The 23243-nt window shown below is 38.3% G+C and overlaps 1 protein-coding gene across 1 annotated transcript in view; it reads right to left on the bottom strand.

Annotated features, from left to right (window-relative positions):
* Positions 1–23243, bottom strand: part of LOC115265602 (protein Wnt-4) — a 55255-nt gene that overhangs the window by 18081 nt on the left and 13931 nt on the right. The gene's annotated exons all lie outside the window — the stretch shown is intronic.

Genomic DNA, 23243 nt, shown 5'->3' with positions numbered 1-23243 from the left:
TTTGGAAAATTCTCCAAAATTACCTCTAGGAACGCTGCCAGGAATTCCTTTGAGGATTCATCAAAAATTTTATTTTGATTCTCGCAGGATTTCATAGAATCATTTAAGCTAGAATGCCTCTAAAGATACTTTTTAGTATAATTTGAAAAGCGTCCTGGTCCCTGGATTTCTTTAATAATTTCTCCGGTGATCCATACATTCTTTCATGAATTTCCACAGGAATTTCCCATGGCATTTCTACAGCATTTTCTGAAGAAATTTCTCAAAAGAATAATCTTGGCAATAGTTCACGGGTTTATTCCAAAATTCCTCTTGGAATTTTATACGAAATTTAATCAAGGATTGCTACATAAGTACATGCTTGCATTCCTTCAAACATTGCTTAAGGAATTGCTCCAGTAATATTGACATTTTCCCCAGGAGTTTGTCTATGAAATTTTTCCGAAAATTCTCAAACAAATCTTCTAAGAATTTCTCTAGGGGTTTCTTCAGGAATTCCTCCAAACGTTTGTTTGAAAGATGCAATTCTAGGAGATTGTTTTTTACTATGATTCGGATATTCTTTCATAAATTCCTCAATGGTTTTCCTTTAGAAATTTAGTTTTTTTTTTCAGAGACTTTCCCAAACATTATTGCTTGAATTCCTCCAGGGATTCATTTATCTGGAAATTCCTCTTGAAAATTCTCAAGAGATTCTCCTGCAAGTTTCTGCAAGGGTTTCTCCTATAGTTTTTCAGTAGTTTAGGTGTTGCTTCGGATTTATTCAGGCCATGCTGTGAGGTTTCACTCCGATATTTTTTTTATTAAGTGGATAATAGTTTCTGCAGAAATTACTACAGAATCTATTCCTTAGCATTTTTTATGAAAATTTTCTATGAATACCAGTAGAGTGTTCTCTAGTACTTCCAGGTATTACTTCAAAGATTCCTTCAAAAATTCATGTTTTAACCCTCGAGCAGTCGTGACTACCTGCAGCGACGCCGCGCTCATGCTGTGTACCACTAGCGTGTATTTTTCATGGTGCGTGTACTCAGTACACGACGCGACCGATCCCGGGTTAAATGTTTTCAGTGGTTCTCTAAGCAATCCCTCTAGGATTTTTTGTTGCTCTACAAAATCCTCTCTCTTCTCTCTTCTTGGCGTAACGTCCTCACTGGGACAAAGCTTCTCAGCTTAGTGTTCTATGAGCACTTCCACAGTTATTAACTGAGAGCTTCCTCTGCCATTGACCATTTTGCATGCGTATATCGTGTGGCAGGCACGAAGATACTCTATGCCCAAGGAAGTCAATGAAATTTCCTTTACGAAAAGATCCTGGACCGACCGGGAATCGAACCCGTCACCATCAGCATGGTCATGCTGAATACCCGTGCGTTTACTGCCTCGGCTATACGCTCTACAAAATGTTTTCTAGAAATTTCTCCAAGGAGTAGTATAGGGACATTTGCGTACAAATTCCTTCAGAAATATAAAAGAAATTCCTTCAGGGATATCTCCAGGAGTTCTTCCAAGGGTTCCTTCAGAAATCCTCCAGAGATCAATTAGAAATTTATTGAAGAATGAAAGAGTTCTTAAATAATTCCACTAGTACCTTTGTAGGCGATTTCTGTAGACAATTTTTCAGAAATTCCTTCAGAATTCACTCTAAGGATTTTTCCTGAAATCACTCTAGAGCATTCTTAAGCATTTTTATTTTCTTGGAGTTACTTACAGAGGTCCTCCATATCGATTCTATCAAGGCATAAATGGGAATGGGTATGGGTATGGTTTCTGTAAAAACGAACAACATTATCCACCACGAAAAAAAATCATGAAAATCCTTGATCCATACTCTACATGTATACGAACACCGATTTTGAAAATATTGATGCGTTATTTGATAAAAATTAAAAACCAAAAAAAAAATGAGGAAATGCGTCCAGTGTCACCTCAAGATGTTTCTGCAGTTATTCTTCTAGGTATCATACTTAAGATTTATGCAAAAATTGCTCATAAGATAACTTAAGAAATTGCTTCAGGAGTTTTGTCCAGGAATTCCTAAAAAAAATCAAGAATTTCCACTAGGAGTTTTTCATGGATTTCTCGAGCCAATCCTCCAGGGATTGCCAAGAAATCTGTTCAGGGATTCCTAAAGGAATTCTTTAGTATTTTTTGAGGCTTTCTGAAAGAATTTCTGTAAATCCTGAAAGAAATATCTGAAGAAATTCTGCAGACATTCCAAGAGATATTTTTCGATGCAACCGCAATTAAGAAAAAATCTTCAAAATTTCTACAAAAATCACTGAAGGAATTTCTCAAAAAAGCCTTAGAGAAACCCTGGGATAAATTTGCAAAGTAGTCTTTGTAGAATTTGCTAAGAGATTTTTAGAAGAATCTCTGTAAAAAAATCTTGGAGAAGTTTAGAAGAAATCTCTTGCTAAAATTCCTGAAGAAATTCCTAATACTCGAAATAAGTCTCTCACAGAAGCCACACCAGGAATTTCTGAAAGGAATTCCAAGATCAGAAAGGCAGACTCTTCCCTAAATTATCAGTTGGAACCTCTAATTCTATGAACGTATGAGTACATTTCAACGGAACTCCTTATTCTGGTGCAAGAAACTTTGGTAGTGAAGAAATCTTCAGTAAAATCCCTGTAGAAATCTTAGGAAGCACTTTGGAATAAATCGAATATCCAAAGAAATCCTTGAGAAATTTTTGTAGGAATCAAAGGAGGGATCATGGTAAATCCTTGGTTGAATTCCGAAAAAAAATTATAAATTTATATGAAAGTTCTTGAAGAAATCCTTAGGTGAACTTCTTTGAGAATTTTCTGGAAAGTATTCTTGAAGAAATCTGTAGAGGAATTTCTGAAAAAAATGAATACCAAAAGAAACGCATAGGTAAGTGTCTACATAATCCGATAGAAAAAAAACTCTTGAGATAGTTCTAAAGAAATTTCCTTTTGAATTCCTAGGAAATATTTTTGATTCTTATTTTTCTTATTATTCTTATTTTTTTCTGTTTATGTATTTTAACTAATGCTTATTCTACACATATTTTAAAGTAAATTTCATAAATAATCCTTGGAGTAGTTATTAAAGTTATCCTTAGGGAAAATGCCGGATAAACCCTGAAGGAATATCAGTCTCAACTCATGCAGGAATATCTGCAGGAACTCCTGCCTGAGTCATTGAAAGCAATAATGCAATAATCTCTGGAAGAAATTCAGCAGTATTTTCTAGATAATTCCCTTAAGAAATTTCTGAACACATTCATGGGGGAATTTCCAGTGGAATCCTTAAAACAATTCCTGAACAAATTTCTGTTGGAATTCTTGAAGAAATTCCCGAAGGAGTTTCTGAAGGTATATCTGGAAAGTATTCTGAAGAAACAAAGGAATAATTTATTAGAGAATCTTTGAAAGAATAAATAAAGAAATCCCTGTAGGGAATTCTGAAAGAAGAAATTTTAAATGAGCTTTTTGAATGAATCCCCAGAGCAATTTCTGGGACTTCGTGGCCGTTTGGTCAGGGGTGTCAGTCGTCTGGCCGTTTCGTAAGCCTCGGAGTGTGGGTTCGATTCCCGCTTCAGTCAGTGAAAACTTTTCGTCAAACGGAAAATTCTCCACTGGACCATTGTGTGTTTCATGTGTTGTCCGTTGTCTCATGTTTGTTATCGTTCTGTCTGTGCAACCTCTGGTTGAAGACGGTGTAGTGTCTTAAAAAACAGATAAAAAATATTCCTGGTGGAGTTTCAGAAGGAACCCATGGAAATCTACCCAAAATAATTCTTGGAGAGGAAATGTCAGAAGAAATCCCCGAAGAAATTTCGTAAAGACGTAAATTTCGTAAAAAAAACCTTGGTAGATTTTAATACCGGATTCCTATAGTAATTTCTGAAGGAATTCATGGATTGAATTTTGGAAGAAATCCCTAGAAGCTTTTCTTGGACTTGGAATCCTAGGACATATTTATGGTGGAATTTCATAAGGATTTTTTAAAGAAAATCTCCAGGGAAATCTCTAGCCTTATTTCTGGTAGAATTTCTGAAACAATCTTTGTAAGAATTTCTTTAGGAGTGTAAGAAAAATTTTATAAAGAAATCCTTGGATAAATTTCTGGAGGAAAATTTGATTTTCTTAAAGAATCACTGAATGCATTTCTGAAGCAATCCATAGACGATTTCCAAAATGAATTTTCGTACGGAAGATTCTCGCACGAGATTTCAGGAGGATTCTCTAACGAAAATTCCGATGGGAATTTTAGAGGAAATTCTGAAGCAATGTTTTGCAATACACGGAAGATGTTCTAAAGAACTTTCAAAAAAAATCCGTGGAAGACGTTTCGAAAGGAATTCCTGGAAGATTTTCAATAAATATTCATTGAGCAGTAGACCTGTTAAATTTTTTTGACCTACCCGTGTCACATCAAATTATCAATCCACATGCAAAAACAAGGCTTCAGGTCCAAAAATGAGCCAAATTGATAAAGGTTTAGAGGTGTATCAAATCGTTTTTGGTTTTTCGAGCATTTTCACCAAAATGTACTTCAATATCCAGAAAATTGCACCAAAAAGGTACCGAAAATACCGTTAAAATATAGTTAGAAAAATACTCTACAACTTTGCCAAAGACACTATGGTGTTTAAATTGCGTATTTCAAAGTTATTCAACAATTTTCGTTAAAAAATCACAAAAAAATACAATATTTTTACGATTTTTCATGTAAAAGTAATGTTATTTTACATTGATTTACGTGACTAATTCAATGTGCTATTGCTCCTATGTGTTACGAACATTTCGTCCATACATCATTTTAGTGTAGAAATTCGTTTTCATTGACTAATTATCAAAAGTTCTTCACGTTGATACTAAAAATTGTACAGAGTTGCCAGCATAAAATATAACAAAGTTACCCATGATTCAAACGTCATTACACTTCTTTGTGTCATCTGCATCAATTTAAATTTGGTGCAGATGGTTGAGCATGAGATTGTCGATTTGAAGATTCAAGGTTCAAGTCCTGGAATAGGATTTTTTGCGTCTCGATCCAGCTATAAGTTGATGAAACTACGCACTGCATCTAATTACAATTTGGCATCATAGCATTGTTTCGAAACCGTAGAGTGCATAGTAAGAATGAAGTTTCCCTTCATCGTGTAGTTGTGCTGATTTGTGGGTAGATAGATAACAAGTAAGCTCCACCCACAGTTGTCTGTAAAATATTGCATCCAGAAACAGTTCCATTATCGTATTGAATTGTTTTAGCTAAATTGATCATTATCAAACAGATGCTCAATATTTCGCCCAGCTGATCTCGTCGACATGATTTATTGTCAACAAGTATAAACTAAATATCTAGCTAGTCCTGGAATGGGCTTATTATTTGGGAGATTGCGTGTAAGTCATGGCAGATTCATCATCCTAACTGCTACAAAGAAAGAAAAAAAAAAGTTTATCATGTATTTGAGCTTGAACCTGGGTCCTTCTGATCCGCAGGCTCGAGCCTTACCATCTGCACCATTTCTGATACTTAAATCAAAAGACATTGGAATACGATGGCATGACGTCTTAATCATGGGTAACTTTGTTTTAATTCGTGCTGGTAACTCTGTGCGATTTTTAGTATCAACGTGACGTACTTTTGATAATTAGTCAATGAAAACGAATTCCTACACCAAAACGATGTATGGACGAAATGTTCGTAACATAAAGAAGTAATCGCTAATTAATTTAGTCACGTAAAAAAATGTAAAATTACATGACTTTTATATGTAAAATCGTAAAAATATCGTGTTTTTCGTGATTTTTTAACGAAAATTGTTGAATAACTTTGAAATACGCAATTTAAATACCGTAGTGTCTTCGGCAAAGTTGTAGAGTATTGTACTAACTATATCCTAACGATATCTCCGGCATCTTTTCGGAGCAATTTTGTGAATTTCTTAGTAAATTTCTGTGAAAACAGCTAAAAATACACAAAATCGATTTGATACACCTTTAAATCTTCATCAATTTGGCTCAATTTTGGCCTGAAGACTTGGTTTTGCATCTGGATTGATAATTTGATGTGTCACGGAGAATCGGAGAAAAAAAAATTCAAAGTAAACAGGTCTATATGAGCAGTATCGAAAGAAATCCAGGGAAGGTTTTTAAAAAACTAGCTGTCTCCAATTACACAACGGACTGAATCCACGTTTTGTCAGGAAAAAAAACCTATCTCTGTTATCGTTAATTTTAGGCACTTGGTAATTTCAGAGCACTTGTTTGCAGTTGTTTGCCGGACCTTTCCCAAAAATATTTGATTAGGGTGGCCCTTGCACAGTGTTCGAAATCGATGATTTTACGATCAAAATTAAATAACTTTTTTTAGGTTGGTTCTAGAGGTTTGGCGTGTTCTACAAAGTTTTTCTGCATGTTAAAAGGCGTCTTTTGATAAAATGTAATAAATGATTAATCCCCCTAGAAGTGAGATAAAAAATTTATTTTTTCGAAATATTTTTTTAGAGGTTTGACGTCTTCGGCAAAGTTGTAGCCCATAATAAGAGAACAAAAATCGTAGAACATGTCAAAGCTCCATCTCTTACGGTTTTTGAGATATGGAGCGTTTTGTGCGAAGTACCCCTAAAACTAGTTTTTTTCAGTGTAGCTTCAACAGATAAAATCCTACAGTTTTGTGACCTTCTACAAACTTGTTCAGGACGTCGAATCACACATTTCTTCCGAAGATGTGAAGTCATTATATCTTAAAACAAAAAAGTTATAGGCAAATTTATCATATTTTAAGGTGTACTTTCACCTTAAGTAACTATTTCCGGCGCAAAATGGCGCAGATGGCTCAGTCGGTAGTTGAAAGATTAGACTTTTTACTATCACTTGGGGGTGGAAACCTTCGTGGGCAATAGTGGGAAAGGTGGTTTAAATACATTACAAAAACTAATTATTTTGCCTGTAATATGTACAAGCAAAATAAATAAAAATTATTTTTACTGCAGTTTTTACCCGCAGTAATTTTTACTGCATTGCGTTATTTCCAGCAATATTTTACAACATTTTTGAGCATGATTTATTTATTTATTTACTTAAATTAGCGACACTTTATACCAAAGTTGCATTCGTGTCGTTTTTGAGCATTGTTTTTACTAAACAGAATATTTTTTTCATGATTTTGAATTCATATTGTTTACTATCAGATGGCCAGACAATTTCTGATAAAGTTACTTTAAAATTACCTGTTTGAAGTTTTTTTTTTGGGGCAATATTCAAGTTAAGTAGCGCTAGAAATAGGAAGAAGGAAATATTAAACAGTTCAAGATGTGTATCAAAACACATAGCAGATTTTTTTGTTATTTTTTCATGTATTTATATTTATATTTGTTGTTTAACTTTTCAACTACGGAATCAGTATCGGAAAACATCAGGAGAAGTTTTGATTCGTCCGATAGCAGATTAACAGCTTTTTCGGTAATCCACGAGTTTGACTTACAACTGGGAAGCAATATAAATATATCAGATATAAATCAATAAAATACAGGGGGTGCCGAGAAATAACGCGATAGTTTTTTTTTTTAATTTCAAACATTATTTTTAATCTCTTGATGTGACGTGACGTGAAGTACTTTTCATATTTTTAACAGTACTTTTCACAAAGTTGAAAATAAAATTTTATATCAAATTGACCATCTGATATGAAAGATTAACTTTATTTTCACCAGGAAATCGTCTAAACATGTATTGAAGAATGTAAAATTACAACTACCTTAATAAGAACTGCGAAGGTATTTATCAAAACGCATTTGATATTCTAACCACCGTAGCCATTCAGTTTTATGACTATTGAGTAGGTTCATTTAGGCATAGATATGTTGTCATAAGTTTGAAGAAATTCAATACTTTTATTTAGAACTAGCTTTAGTTATAACTCTCGGGAACAATATTTTGTTCTGATGTTTTAATTTTTAGTGATAAAAACTCACTGGTTTTTGCAAAAACGTTGTAAAATATTGCTGGAAGAAACACAGTGCAGTAAAAATTACTGTGGGCTTCTTAAATATTATTTTTTTTTTATTTTGCTTGTATTACATGCAAAATAATTAGTTTTTGTAATGTACTTAAACCACCTTTCCCACTATTGCCCACGAGGGTTTCCACCCTCAAGTGATAGTAAAAAGTCTAATCTTTCAACTACCGATTGAGCCATCTGCGCCATTTTGCGCCGGAAATAGTTACTTAAGGTGAAAGTACACCTTAAAATATGATAAATTTGCCTATAACTTTTTTGTTTTAAGATATAATGACTTCACATCTTCGGAAGAAATATGTAATTCGACGTCCTGAACAAGTTTGTAGAAGGTCACAAAACTGTAGGATTTTATCTGTTGAAGCTACACTGAAAAAAACTAGTTTTAGGGGTACTTCGCACAAAACGCTCCATATCTCGCAAACCGTAAGAGATGGAGCTTTGACATGTTCTACGATTTTTGTTCTCTTATTATGGGCTACAACTTTGCCGAAGACGTCAAGCCTCTAAAAAAATATTTCGAAAAAATATTTTTTTTATCTCACTTCTAGGGGGATTAATCATTTATTACATTTTATCAAAAGACGCCTTTTAACACGCAGAAAAACTTTGTAGAACACGCCAAACCTCTAGAACCAACCTAAAAAAAGTTATTTAATTTTGATCGTAAAATCATCGATTTCGAACACTGTGCCTTGTATTGAATGAAATCTGGAATGCAACTTTTGAAATTGAAGCCATATGTGAACTAATCATTCAGCAAAGTTATGTTGTTTCGAATAACTTTGCCGAAGGCACTTTTTTATCAACCTCTCAGTTTGAACGTAATAACTCAACTTTAAGTTTGACATAGGATGAATAAAACGGGGCGTTTCATAATAACTTTTTTATTTGATTTTTCTCAAGAATATGGTCTTGGCAACATTTGAAGAGCAAGTAATAACGCATATTTGTTTTATGTCTTGTCATTCATCTAATATTTGTTATCACCTACCTTGATACCTTGTTGGCTACAAAGTAACTTTACTCCAATGCCGAGCGTATAGTAGAGCACCATCTTCGTCGGTCTTGGGCGATGTTCCTCCAGTTTCCCCGAACGTGTAGGGATCGTAGATCTTCTTCAACCGCGTGCAGCCAGCGAGTTCGCGGCCACCCACGAAGTCGCCTACCTCTACCGGGTTCTCTGCTGAATATTGTTTTCGCTATTCTTTCTTCCGACATTCGCACTACGTGTCCAGCCCACTGAAGTCTGCCGTATTTTATACGTTTCACAATATTCGCATCTTCGTACACTTGGTACAACTCGTGATTCATGCGTCTGCGCCACACTCCATTTTCTTGTTTCCCACCGAGAATTGTCCGCAGCACTTTGCGCTCAAAAACTCCAAAAGCTTTTCGGTCTACCTCCTTTAACGTCCACGCTTCGTGACCGTAGAGGGCAACCGGAAGAATCAGAGTCTTATACAGAGCGAATTTTGTTTGCGTTTGCAAGTTACGGGACCTAAGCTGGCTACGCAATCCGTAAAAGGCCCTATTCGCAGCTGCAATACGCCTTTTCACTTCACGGGAAACGTCATTGTCACATGTCACAAGTGTTCCAAGATAAACAAATTCTTCAACAACTTCAAACACTTCCCCATCAATCACTACCTCAGCACTAACACCACTAGGCCTGCTTCTGTCTCTACCCGCTATCATGTACTTCGTCTTGGTAGAGTTAATCGTCAAGCCTATCCTCGCTGTCTCTCTCTTCAGAGGAGCATAAGCTTCCTCCACTGCCCTACGATCGATGCCGATGAGATCAATATCGTCCGCAAAACCGAGGAGCATGTGCGACCGTGTGATGATAGAGCCATTCCTCTGCACGCCTGACCTCCTAATCGCTCCTTCGAGTGCAATGTTGAACAATAAATTTGAAAGAGCATCCCCTTGCTTCAATCCATCCAAGGTCACAAACGACGTAGACACTTCGTCCGCGATCCGAATACTTGATTTTGATCCATCCAGCGTTGCGCGTATCAGCCTAATTAGTTTCGCCGGAAAACCATGTTCTGACATTATCTGCCAAAGCTCATTTCTTTTCACTGAATCGTACGCTGCTTTAAAATCAATGAACAGATGGTGAGTCTGCAAGTTATATTCCCGAAATTTATCTAGGATCATCCGCAGGGTAATCATTTGATCCGTCGTTGATCGGCCCTCACGAAAACCAGCCTGGTATTCGCCGACGAAGGACTCCTCAAGAGGTCGCAGTCTGTTGAACAGGACACGCGACAGTATCTTATACGCCGAATTTAAAAGGGTAATCTCTCTGTAATTGGCACACTCCAGTCTGTGCCCTTTCTTGTAGATTGGGCATATGAGGCCATCCAACCAACTGGTGGGCAATTCTTCATCCTCCCAAATCTTTATAATAATCTGGTGGATTGATTGATGTAGCTGCTCGCTTCCGTGCTTAAGAAGTTCGACCGGGATCTCGTCCTTCCCAGCAGCCTTGCTGTTCTTCAGCTCCTTAAGGGCCTTTTTAACCTCATCCAGTGTTGGTGGTTCCACTGCTTGACTGTCATCCATTATGTTAATCCTGTTCCTGGGTGCTCCTTCGCTGCTACCATTCAACAAATCTTCGAAGTGCTCCTTCCACCTGGCTGCCACCATTGTTTTGTCTGTCAGCAAATTTCCTTCCCGGTCATTGCACATGGCGGGCACTGGCGCAGTCTTGTGCCGCGCGCCATTGACAGTTGCATAAAATCTCCGCATATCGTTCCTGTCCATACTTTCCTGCGCTTCAGCAATAACACTCTCTTCGTGTTGCCGTTTTTTCCTGCGGTGGATTCGTTTCTCTTCTGCTCTTGCAACCCTGTACCGCTCTCTGTTCTGCCGGGTACCGGCCACTAGCATTCGACTTCTGGCGGCATTCTTTTCGTTCGTCGCTCGTTGGCAGTCCTCGTCAAACCAACCATTACGTTGGCGTCGCTGGGCGGTACCAATCACCTCTTGCGCTGTTGTTGTCACTGCTTCGTGGATACTTCCCCACAAGCTGTTGACATCTCCAGATCCGTTGGTCTCTCCTATCCTCTCGTCTAGCTTCTGATGGTACTGTGCAGCAACCCCTTCAGCTGACAAGCGCTGGATATTGAAACGCATCGTCCTGTTGTTTCTTGAACTCGTGACGCTGGATAATCGCGCCCGAATTTTAGCGGCTACAAGATAATGATCCGAGTCGATGTTCGGGCCTCTGTAGGACCTCACATCTATGACGTCCGAGAAATGTCGCCCGTCGACCAGCACGTGGTCTATCTGGGAGCAAGTGTCACCACTCGGGTGTCGCCAGGTGTGTTTTCGGATATTCTTACGTGCGAAGTAGGTACTGCTGATTGCCATCCCTCTAGCAGCAGCGAATCAAGGCCTTATCAAGGCTCTCATAGAACTCATCCTTCATGTCATCGGGTTTGTCGTTCGTTGGCGCATAGATGCTGATCAGGCTGTAGTTGAAGAACTTGCCCTTCATCCTCAACACACAGATTCGGTCGCTTATCGGCTTCCACTGAATAACTCGCTTCATCTGCTTCCCGATCACTATAAAGCCAACTCCGCGTTCTGCCTTATCGCCGCCGCTGTAGTAGATGTGGTACTTGAATGAAGTGTTGGCGATGGGATCCACCGCTCGGAATTCGCGTTCTCCGGTTTTGGGCCAGCGTATCTCCTGGATAGCGGCCACATTAACGCCGACATTCCGCAGTTCACGAGCCAGGAGCCCAACACGTGCGGGTTCATTCAAAGTTCTCACGTTCCAAGATCCGACTTTCCAATCGTTGTCCTTTATTCGTTGCCGGGTCTGTTGCCGTTGAATCAATCCGTTTACTCTACTATTGCTTTTCTGGGTGTTTGAAGGTTTTCAGCAGGCTACCTTACCGGGGCCGCGCTGCCTACATTGCGTTGAAGGGGCTGCCTTCTTAGGTATAGCTGACGCAATACAGCATTTCATACTCAGCCGCTGGATGCCAGAACAGACGCTGTTTGAGCCGCACCTCCTTGGTGAACAGACGCTCGGATCGTGCCTCCTCAATCTAGCTGAAGTCAGAAGGACAACAGTGCCCAGGCTGTACTACCAGCTAAGCACACAACTCTTAGCTGGCGGTCTTTGTCATCGTTTGACCCGTGGAAGCATGAGGTAGGAACTTGTGATGACCAGAGCTATGTTGGACGCTCTCCTTATCGACTCACCGTTTTGCAGCCCATATATATTTGTTATCAATTTCGACTAAAAAACAACGATGTTAAAAAAATCCTATATCCCCTGAAGTTGGTACAATAAAAAAAGGAGGAATTTCACCAAATCTGTAGTAAACATTACGAGAACGAGATTTTTAAATTTGTACCTAGAATTGTGTACGACCAGATTTTGTGAATATGTAACTGTTACACATTTAAGGAGTGGTCCGAAAATCATGCACTTATGAGTATGCCTATAGGTCTTACTGATTTTAGGGCTGACGTGTTCGTGCATCTATGCCTTTCACAAAAACAAAAATCGAAAGAATACCTTTCCCCCCCTGAAAACATCCAGTTTTCAAGTTGAAACTGTATCGTTTCATTATCGACAGAGAAAAAAAATAAACAAACCAGAGTGGTGACTTTTATGGCAGATATTTTAATTAATTTATGAATATTTAATACAGTAATGTCAACGATTTGGAGGAATTTAAATTGATTTTTACCCGGTTTGAGGAATGATAATCCCTCTTTAACGACACCGGTGTGCATCCACGTTTGGAATGCTTTTAATTAGCCGGATTCGGGGTGGCAGCAGACGACGACAGGACAAGGACAGTGAGTAAGCTCACCGCCCGGCCGCGCGTAGGTAGGAATATGCCACACAGTTAGGAATCACATCTCGCTTAGTGCCTCCCTCGCCTCGCGCGAGCAGTGACGACACTCCGCCGAGGTTACAGTTCTCATATCATACCAGAGAAGAACCGAAAAATGGCCGCAATTTATTTTATGGTTTCTGTCTGAGTTTGGAACAAGGATTCTATTATGATGTCGCTTCTTGCGTTGCGGTTAATGTGCGGTGGTTCATGAGGGGCATTCCAATTCAACAAGTGACTCCAATAGAAATATTTTTGTTTTTGTTTCATTTAACCTAGATGGTAATTGTGTGTGTGCTTGGAGTTTCTCCGCTAACGATTGCCATTGAGATTGACTACTGCTGCCTGGCTGAATGGGGAAGGATGCATGGAGCGTTCAAATCTCAGAAATCACAAGCCCCATTTGCATTAATATGCTCCATATGCTTCTATTGTCACAACGAACGAACGGTAGCAGCGGTATGCACATCCGAGTAAGGTCACATCCATTGAATTGCTTTTACCCTACCGTAGGGAAAAAGGATAATATCAAGTCAAGTGAAAATATTTAAAAACAACATACAATTCAGGGATACGGTAGAAAGAGCCCCTCTGACATGCGACAGAAATGAAGCGCAGCAGCCATTCAAGCGGTTTTGTTAGCCTTCCTCACGATTTGATGGTAGCGTGCAACTGATGCGATGGTCGCAAGATCTTCTGTACATATTGAATAACTTTTAGCTTAAATTGTGATGTGTTTTACAGAAGTTTCTGAATGAAAACCTTAGAATATGGAACTTGAGATGTTCACGCGCAACCGAAGTCCTTAGTGTAATTTGAAGCTTAGGTACATGTTTTGCTTGTTTCATAACTTTATATTGAATAATGTTATGGTTCCGTTGAAACTGGATAAGTACCAACGACTGTTTCAACGAGTACCAACGAGTGACGAACGAGAATACCGTCAAAAGTCGAATGCAAGTGGCTCTGTAGAGAACGGTACAGAGTTGTCACTCTGAGCAGAAGAGATAGGAATCCACCGCAGCATAGAGAGAGTGTCTATGTTAAATATGTTAAAGCGCACGAAAGCATGAATAAGAACGATATGCTGGAGTTTTATGCAAATGTCACGGTACAAGATCGTAGTGGTCATTGATAAAAGTTCTTGACTTTCGTTTTATTTCGTAAACTAGGATAATCACGTTGTTTGCGATTTCCTTTACTCTTTTTATGCATTTTCGTTTTCTCTCTGATATCTGTTTTAATGCGTCCACATTTACTACTCACCAAGTTTTGCTCATTGTATAATATACGATATGGAACCTAACAATAAGTTACTTATAAAATTAGCCTCTTCACTCAAGAGTCAGCAAGTGGGTGAAAGGCATTTTAACGGTGGATAAATATTGACAAAAGCCTGTGTAGAGCTATTCACCTAAAGGCACATTCATTACTGATTACCAACAATGTCCCATCTCCCTTCGGCACCTAGTTCTAGACAGAATTCCCATTCGCAACCAGAAGAACGAACCCCCTACTGATGCCTCATTCATGATTCACGGTTCCAAGGCGCAATGGCAAAGGACGAATGAATGGGGACTGCTCAATGCTCAATTCGCCAATAGCAAAAATGCCACAATGAGTACTTTTGTACATTGAATACCAGCCAACTGCTGCGGAGTGGCGGCTGCAATGGGCCGCACGTACATACGTAGGGTACATACTTGTTGCAAGATGCAGTTTAGCTAATTAATTCATCGCAATGGATCCGGAGACGACGCACGGTCGGTCGCAGCTAATTGACTCATTGAGAAAACAAAGCATTACTGGTGAATCAACGACAAGAGCCCTGCAGAGGGGGTTACAAATTTTGCCCGGTAGGCAAACATAACTGAATAACTGTGGTGCGTTTGTCAACATTGGATGAATTGGTTGCCATCACTGACTGACTGACTAGTGGATGATGTTGAGCGTTTGACGAGATGGGAGTTTTGCATTCCGTCGTGCGGAAAAAGGAGCCTACAGGGTGACATCGCTACTAGTCGCAAGAACCCCATGTTATTTTTCTTTTTGGCGTAACGTCCCGAATGGAACAGATCATGCTGCTCAGTTGGGTGTTTGAGGAGAACTTCCACAGCATTCTACTGAAAGCTGGTGCTAATCCATGCCCAGAAAAGTGAAGAACATTTATTTGAGACCCGAGCAGAAGGGAATACCTTACAAATACCATGCAAAGTACAGCCTGTGCTCTAATACCTAAATTTGTTATTATTAAATTATTCTACTTCCAATGAAACTAATGCATACATCAAAATCTCTTGACAACCTCTCGGAGAGGTTTTGCAAACTGTATTAAGAGTAATAAAACTGTTTTAAAACTCAGTTGAAAAAAAAATCCGCCCTCAGCGACCATGATGATCATGTGTCACCAAACAGTTTGTCAACTCATAATTGTTATTTTTTTTTTCAATCTTTAATCCAAAGTTGTGGATAAATTTCTTTAATTAAACAAAAAAATTCAGAAACAGATACCATTTTTTTTTCTTTTTTTTTTTTCGATTTATTTATTTAAAATAATAAAAACATTACAGTTTACGCTTGAATTACAATTTTTTCATATGGTACTTTAACAAATGTTCAAATATTTTCCAAAATGTTCCTTAAAAACTTTCCGATTGTTCCATCGCAACTCTCTAATCTGTTTTTTAAAAACAAAGAGACTGGGATCTGCATTTGCCAAATTAAACGAAATCACCCTAACTGTCAACCATAATGCAGCTTTTTGTTTTTGAGACCTCAAACATATTCTCTGTGAAAGGAAATGCTCTAAATCACTGGTGTTGATGCCCATTCGCGTCTCAATGATCTGATTACACCATAGCCATACTTGCCTAGCGCTTGGACAAATTTTAAGTCTGTGAGACACGTCGTCGACTGCCCCGCATTTTTCACATGATCTAGAAGTTCTTCGAACATTGTAGGTTGCGAGCTTTTCTCCTGTAGGAATCAAGTTGTTTACAAAACAAAACAGCTTAGAACGGTCATTCAAGGTAATAAAGTTATGATTTATATTTTCCCACAATGTAAGCCAATCGATGTTAATTTTCTGTTCAATCTTTGGAACACAGTTGTTCGTGTCTACAAAATAGTCATATATGCGCTTTGTCGAATTCAATTCGACTCTAGTTTTCAAAGATACAGCATTCGATATCCATTCCCTAGCATTTTTGTTAGTCTTTGTGGCATTCTAAAATCAAGCAAGTACTTTACTTCAATATAACACCCGTTGCTGTTTTCATTGTAGAGTAAATTTTTTATAAACAGTGCCTTCATTTTTGCTTCTGGATCAATCAATCTTAATCCCCCCTTTAAGTAATCTAGATACAGTTGATTACGTTCTACTCTAAAAATTGAACCGTGCCAGATGAAATTTCCACAATTTTTTTTAATTTCAGCGATGTGTCGATTAAGCGGTGGAAAAATTTGGGCGACATACCAAATCTTTGATAAAATAAAAGTATTGAGTATTATTATTCGTAGAGATTAGTATTTCTGATCTTATGCTTCTGCATGGTTGCTTTGATATGCGTTACCATAGAATCATAATTTGCTACAACTGTAAGGTTCCAAGTTTTATGAAATTTCACTCCTAAAATTTTTACATTGTCTACTTCCTTAATTTTTTGCGGTCCTAACTGTGCTTTATTCAAACGAACAAATGAAGACTTATCGACATTTATTTTGATTCTCGCATATTTTGAGTAGCATTCAAATATCTCCAACAGTGAATCAAACTCCTGATCACTTCGCACGATAACGTTGAAATCATCTGCAAATACAATCACTTTTATGAATTTATCATACACCCAAAAACCTTGTAAATTCTCAGCAATATTCCTAACAAGAGGCTCCAAATAAAGTACAAATAACACCATACTCAAAGGACAGCCTTGTCTTACTGATCTTGTTATATTGAACTGATCAGTTAAAAATCCATTCACTAAAACACGAGAGGATGCGATACTATAGAGATTTTTTACGCAATCAATCAGAACCCTAGGAAAACCAAACTTGTTTAAGATTTTCCAAAGGTATTCATGGTCAACCCTATCGAAGGCTTTGTTTAAGTCTATGCTCACTAGACATCCTTTAAATCTTTTGTTCTCGCAAGATCGTGTAAATATTCTTCGAATATCCTTTAAATTATCAACACAAGATGTGTTTTGGAGACACGCTGTTTGACCGATTCCAAGTAATTTATGCAATTTGCTCTGAACTCTTTCCGCCAATATTTTTGTAAATAACTTATAATCGCAATTCAACATAGAAATAGGTCGATAATCATCAAGCGTAAGGCTACTACTTTTGTTTTTCGGTATTAACGTGATCACTCCATCTGAGAAGCCTTTCGGCGGTAAAAGGGCACCAGAGAGATATGCGTTAAAAATCTCTAACATATCATCTTTCATAACCTCAAAGTTTTGCAAATAAAACTCATAGGTTAATCCATCTGGTCCTGGTGATTTTTTCTTTTTTGCTAATTCCAATACCCGTTTTAGTTCCTCTAGTGTAATTGGAGATGTAAGCTGTTCTCTATCATCGTCGTCCAAGAAATTTGTAAGGTAATTCAAGGGGTCATTTATGTCGTCTGGGTTAGGAACCATTTCTTTTTTAAACTGCTCTGAATAGTACTCGAAAACCATTCTTTTTAGCTTTACTGAGTCATTGACTACGATATTATTATCTTTTAGTTTCAAAATACTACTTTGCTCGTGACGTTTTATCTGAGCGGCTATTTGAAAAATGTTTATGATTTCTCTTTGAAGTAAATTTTGGGCACTGAACGTGCTACCTAAATGGTTCAATCTGTCCGTTTCAATTTCCAATATCCTAGATTTCATCACTTTTATGTCCAAGTACGTTTCTTCACCCTTATTCTTTTTTTCCATATACTCCCTAATTTTTCCATGAAAGTACTGCTTTTCATTTGTTATTCTAGTAATCAAATCCCAGCTTTTGGATTTATAAAACTGCTTGGACTTGGTTTTGAAAACCTCATTCCACCATTTGCTTTTATCGATAGTGTACACCTGTCTTAACTTCCACGTTTCACATGCCTCAGCAAGCTGTTCGGAAACTCGCTCATCCCTCAAAATGCTGGGGTTTATTTTCCAATATCCTCTTCCCCGACTAATAATCATGCTTCGATCAACTTTAATTTTCATAATTATCCCACAATGATCCGAAAACGTAACTGCTTCCGTTTTAAAATCAAGTACTTCATTAATAAAATCTGTTGGAACATAGAATCGGTCTAATCGAGATGCCGAATTTAACCTATGAAAAGTGAATTGGTTCTTTTTCAATTCCCAGGCTACGTCTTTCCATTTAAAAGCGTCAATCAACTGTCGAAGCCCAGTGCAATAATTTTTCGAGTCTCCCACGCAATCGGAACTGTTGATAATACAATTGAAATCCCCACCCACAATGTTCTTTGAAACGTTGGCCTTAGCTAAATGCGTTGTCAGATCATTCAAGAATAAATCATCTCTCTCTTTTCTGCGGTTTGCTCCCGAAAAAGCATACACATTCACAAAGTTCATGTTTTCAATCGCTATGAATGTTACTCTTCCATTCAAGCTGAATAAAGGTTGACTAGCATTCAATGAGTTCCGCACCAAAATGGCAGTTCCAGAATCCCTCTCATTTAGATTAACAAACGGCACAAAAGATGGAACAAACGAAAAGTTCGAGTAGCAAACCTCTTGCAAGAAAATAACATCTAAATCGTTACTGAAAATAAAATCTTTTAAAAGGCTTCTGTTAACTAAACTTGAACTACTATTTAAATTTACACTGGCTACTCTAATTATAAAATTCATATTGAAAAAAAAAACTATGCCAAATAATCTAACTACCCTATTCTACTTCTCTACCCTATTATAACTAAGCTAAAGCAACAAAAAACACACAATTCCTAACGTTAACATCCCTTCCTCATTCTCGCTATCTAACTGCTGTTGAAACCATCATTTGTGCAACCTATTTTTGCCGAAGCATCATCAGCGGCAGAGCTCGACCGCTCACCTCCACTAACTTTTTTCTGTTTCGATTTGCTACGCGTGATTCGATCAAGTTTTTCGCTCAAAGTACCTATTATCATCCCTGGCTGACTGTGTTCATCGCGGTGAACCTTTCCGGCTAAATATTCATCCGAATCCGAAGTTCCCTCTTTATTATCTACCGACTTCTGTTGCTTCCGTCCCCTTTTGCCCGTGACCCCGTGACCTTGATAAATTCTTTCTCTGAACCCACCACATCCATACTCGATTCGGCATTATCCACACATTGCATCTCGTGTGCCTGTGTTGCTGTAATGTTTTTGTTGACTGTAGAGGTTTGACCTTCATCCGCATTTGTGTTGTTCGTTCCGTGTGATTCATCTACACCACTGGGCTCACCTTGGTTTACTTGTAGTTGCGCTGTATACGATCGTCTCGGTAGACCTTGACCGAGACTGACCATCCCCTCGCTTTCCGTATTACTGTGACCTGCTGCTGTTTCACCCATCTCTCTCCCCCCTTCAGGATCCCACTGTAGGAGGTACCTTGTTGCCCTCGCAGTCGATCGTTAATCGACTTGTTTTCGGGACAATTCGCTTTCAAATGCTCTTTGCTACCGCAAATGTAGCACTTGTAAATGATACCCTCATAGGAAACTCGCGCTCGTACGTTCCTGATGTACACCGTTTCTGGTATTTCGATCCCCTCCTTCAACTCCAAATAAACTCCACGGACCGAGGTCCAGATTGGAAACCCCGTTTCTTCCCCATACCTCTCTCGGACCATCCTGACTACCTTGCCAAACCTTTGCATCACATGTGAAATCTCTTTATCCTCTATCTCCGGTGGCAAATTGAATAATCTTACGTATCGCACAATAGCATTAGCCGAAGACAACTTGACCTCAGTACTCTCATATTTACTATACTCGAATAGCATCGTGCCCGGTAGATCGCTCAACGTGTTACGCATGTCCTCCTCCCTCTTGAACTTTATTATAACCGATGTTTCACTTTTGTCCTTATACATTGACAGCAACTTGTCGCCGTTCAGTCCCATCTTGGATTTCATAAACTTGAAAATTTCACTATCCGCCGGTTCCGGTACTCCACGCTCGAACCGAATGCGGAGAGAATTGGCTCTCAGCTCCGTATCCGCCATTTTGTTGCACTACTGCGTCCACTATCACACCTTTAACCTATCACCATCATCCACCATAAGCCGATTTCACAATTCAATTTCTTTTTACGCTCTGTCTCTTGCACGTCTGCACAGCACAGAATCCAAGCACGAACTCTGAGAGATATCATTCGCAAGAAGGAAGCGATAATTTCAAAGAAATATTTAAGACGTTATTATGCTCTGAGGCTTATGCGCATTCAATTTTACTGAGAATACTGAGATTGTAGAAGCATAAAATCGATGCGCCTACAATGTTATCTAACTAATCAATACTGCGACATCCATAGCTAGCGCAAATCCAACGTAAGCAAGATGACCACTGCTGTTACATCTACTGCCTAGTTACCAACACATGTCGTTACTAATCAAACGGAACGCCATCTCTTCAGAGCTCTGGCAGTTTTATTGCTAGTTTAAAATGGTAATAAATATCCCATATTGAAGAGTTTTGTTAACTCTTGAATTCTGGTTTATGGATAGCTTCGAGAATGCTTTAACATCTTTCACCGATAATTTTGATAAAAACAGTTATAAAGTTGTGAATTTTGGCTATTGTTGTAATAAAACCGCAATAAAAATCAAACAAAACCTATCAGCAATGTAATTGTTGGAATGAGATTCACGGGGTTTTACAGGAGCGTTTCAAGGCGTTTCAATGCAATAGTCTACCCGCTTGGCACACACCCACAGTTGATCAGCAGGAGTAAATCCATTTTACTTTGTATGGTGAAAAGCATCTAAACTTGAATTACTTGAAATAGAAAGCTTTTACTGAACAAACATTTGGCAGGCTTAATAGTAGCCACCATTGTGCACAACAACTACCAAATATTTTTTCGAATAATGTATTCCACTTCAATAAATTTGCCTTTAGATGCTATTCGCCATACAATATATTTGCGATTTACTTTTAGCGATTTTTCGCGCATAGAAGCAAGCGCCACATTGGTCGATGTGGAGAGTAGGACAACAGCCGATGTAGTTAATACATTCAAAAGATTTCAGAGTGGCTTCAGGAGGGTTTCAGATGCGTTTAAAGGTGTTACAATGTATTTCAGGAGGTTCAGAGGAATGTCCAAGGAGGTTCACATGCTCTCAGGTAATCTTCACTATGGTTTCAACTCCGAGCTGAACTTCATTGGGGTTGCATATGTGTTTGAAAGCGTTATAATGTATTACACAGCGTTTCAGGAGTTTTCCGATGAGTTTTTGAGGCTTCATACCCGACTAGGCTATGCTAACAAAAATGTAACATAATTATAACAAACCATGATATTTATAACTCAGTGTAATCATGTTCAGCATCCTTGCTGATTATGAAATACTATAACTCAATTGTAACACATTATGTTATAAATGTTGTTTGGTGACTCATTGTTTTATAATTTAGTTTTGATTCTTCGATATTTGGACAATAATGTTACAAAATTGTATAACATGTGGATAGAATCTTGAAATCCTGAAACTAATATTCATATCCAGGGTTGCAAAAAAATGAAAGCATGCAACGAACGTGAGTTTTTGTTTTTGTCTTTTCACCACACCGCTTCTGACGTTAAAGCCTCTTTGGGGCTGTCCATTAATTACGTAAGAGAATTTTAGCGATTTTTCGACACCCCCTCCCCCCCTTGTAAGATTTTTTGTATGAAAACCCAAAAATGTTTGTATGGCGCGTAAGATTTCTCAAACCCCCCCTCCCTCCATAAACCCTTACGTAATTAGTGGACAGCCGCTTTCCTTCACGGAGGCGGGTGAGAAGAGAACAAAACTTCTCTCGTCGCTCACATCGTGGCGACGGCGAGATTCAATAACAACATTTTCCCTGTCATTGGCACTCAAAAGAGAAAATTCACTACGCTTGCTTATGGGCCAGTCGCATTCATGCGGCCGTTGTTGACATGAAGCATCCATCAGCGCAGAGGGTGTGTCGATGAAGGAGGAGTCGTTACGTCCACAAAGTAGTTGAGTTTTTCTGTGTTCACTTTCAAGTATCTCACAGCGGAGCTGAAAATGATTGCCTAAAGCATTCAGTTCAGCAAAATGTCATTCAATTGAATGTGACTTTTTCAACCCTGTTCATATCACATTCTGTTATAATTTTGATCTGATTATAATAAAATAGGTTATTATCTTGATAAGACCAGGGTGGTTTTAGTTACAATTTTAGTTATTTTAACATCATCCTGCATCTAGTTTATAACACAATAAGTTATTGGAAAATATTATAACATCATAATACAATATGATATAATGTTGATATAATTTTCTAGTCGGGTAGGCTTTCAGATGAGCTTCACGGGGTTTTAGAGGCGTTTCAATACGTTTCCAGGTATAATATCGTTACTCGCGTGAGTGAGGGAAAAAAATGGTGCCTGGGTTTGAGGGCGTTTCAGGAGGTTTCAGAGGGGTTCTAGAAGATTCGTATGCACTCAGGTGTACAGTACGGTGCCTGGCAATTTGTCCGAATGCCGTTTGGCCGAATGTCGTTTGGTTGAGCGTCATTTGACCGAATGTCACGAAAGGGTAATTTGGTCCAGGGGCGTAGCCAGGGGTGAGGAAGGGGGGCGATTCAGGGTTGAACACCACCCCCCCCCCAAAAGAAAAAGCTGTGGAACAAATTTTCAGCATACAATTCATTATGGCGAAAAAATATTTCGGCTGCACCGCTATTTTGAAGCTGCGATTTAAATTGAATGTATATCACCTCATTGTTCATTGTTGTTTACAAAATGTGAGTGTAAGTAAAAAAAAAAGTGTCACTGATCGCCGAAAACCCCCAGTGAAATTTCTGGCTACGCCACTGATTTAGTCGAATACCGTTTGACCGAATTACTATAAAATAAATTCAAAATAACTCTTTGACATTCTAGCTGCCAATTCATCATTAATATTTCGTTCTTTAGGCTATTTTTTCTAGAGTGGCCCACACTTACATGAAAAACAAAAATTTCGGTAAGTGTAGAATTAGCATTTAAAGTTAAAATAAACGTTAATACAAACAAAGAAAAACAAAAATTTCGAAAAATACCAAGACCTACCCTGAATCAGTTGTTTTGGACACTCAGAAGCTACGTTCAAAATTTGAGTCATATCGGTCAAGTCTGAGGGGGCGCTCAAAAAGCTTGAAGTTTGTATGGAAAAACGTGGCCAAATG

The sequence above is a fragment of the Aedes albopictus genome, chromosome 2 (assembly GCF_035046485.1).
Source record: "Aedes albopictus strain Foshan chromosome 2, AalbF5, whole genome shotgun sequence".
NCBI lineage: Eukaryota > Metazoa > Arthropoda > Insecta > Diptera > Culicidae > Aedes > Aedes albopictus.
The sequence above is the reverse complement of the archived record's forward strand: the minus strand, read 5'-3'. Positions and strand labels throughout refer to the sequence as shown.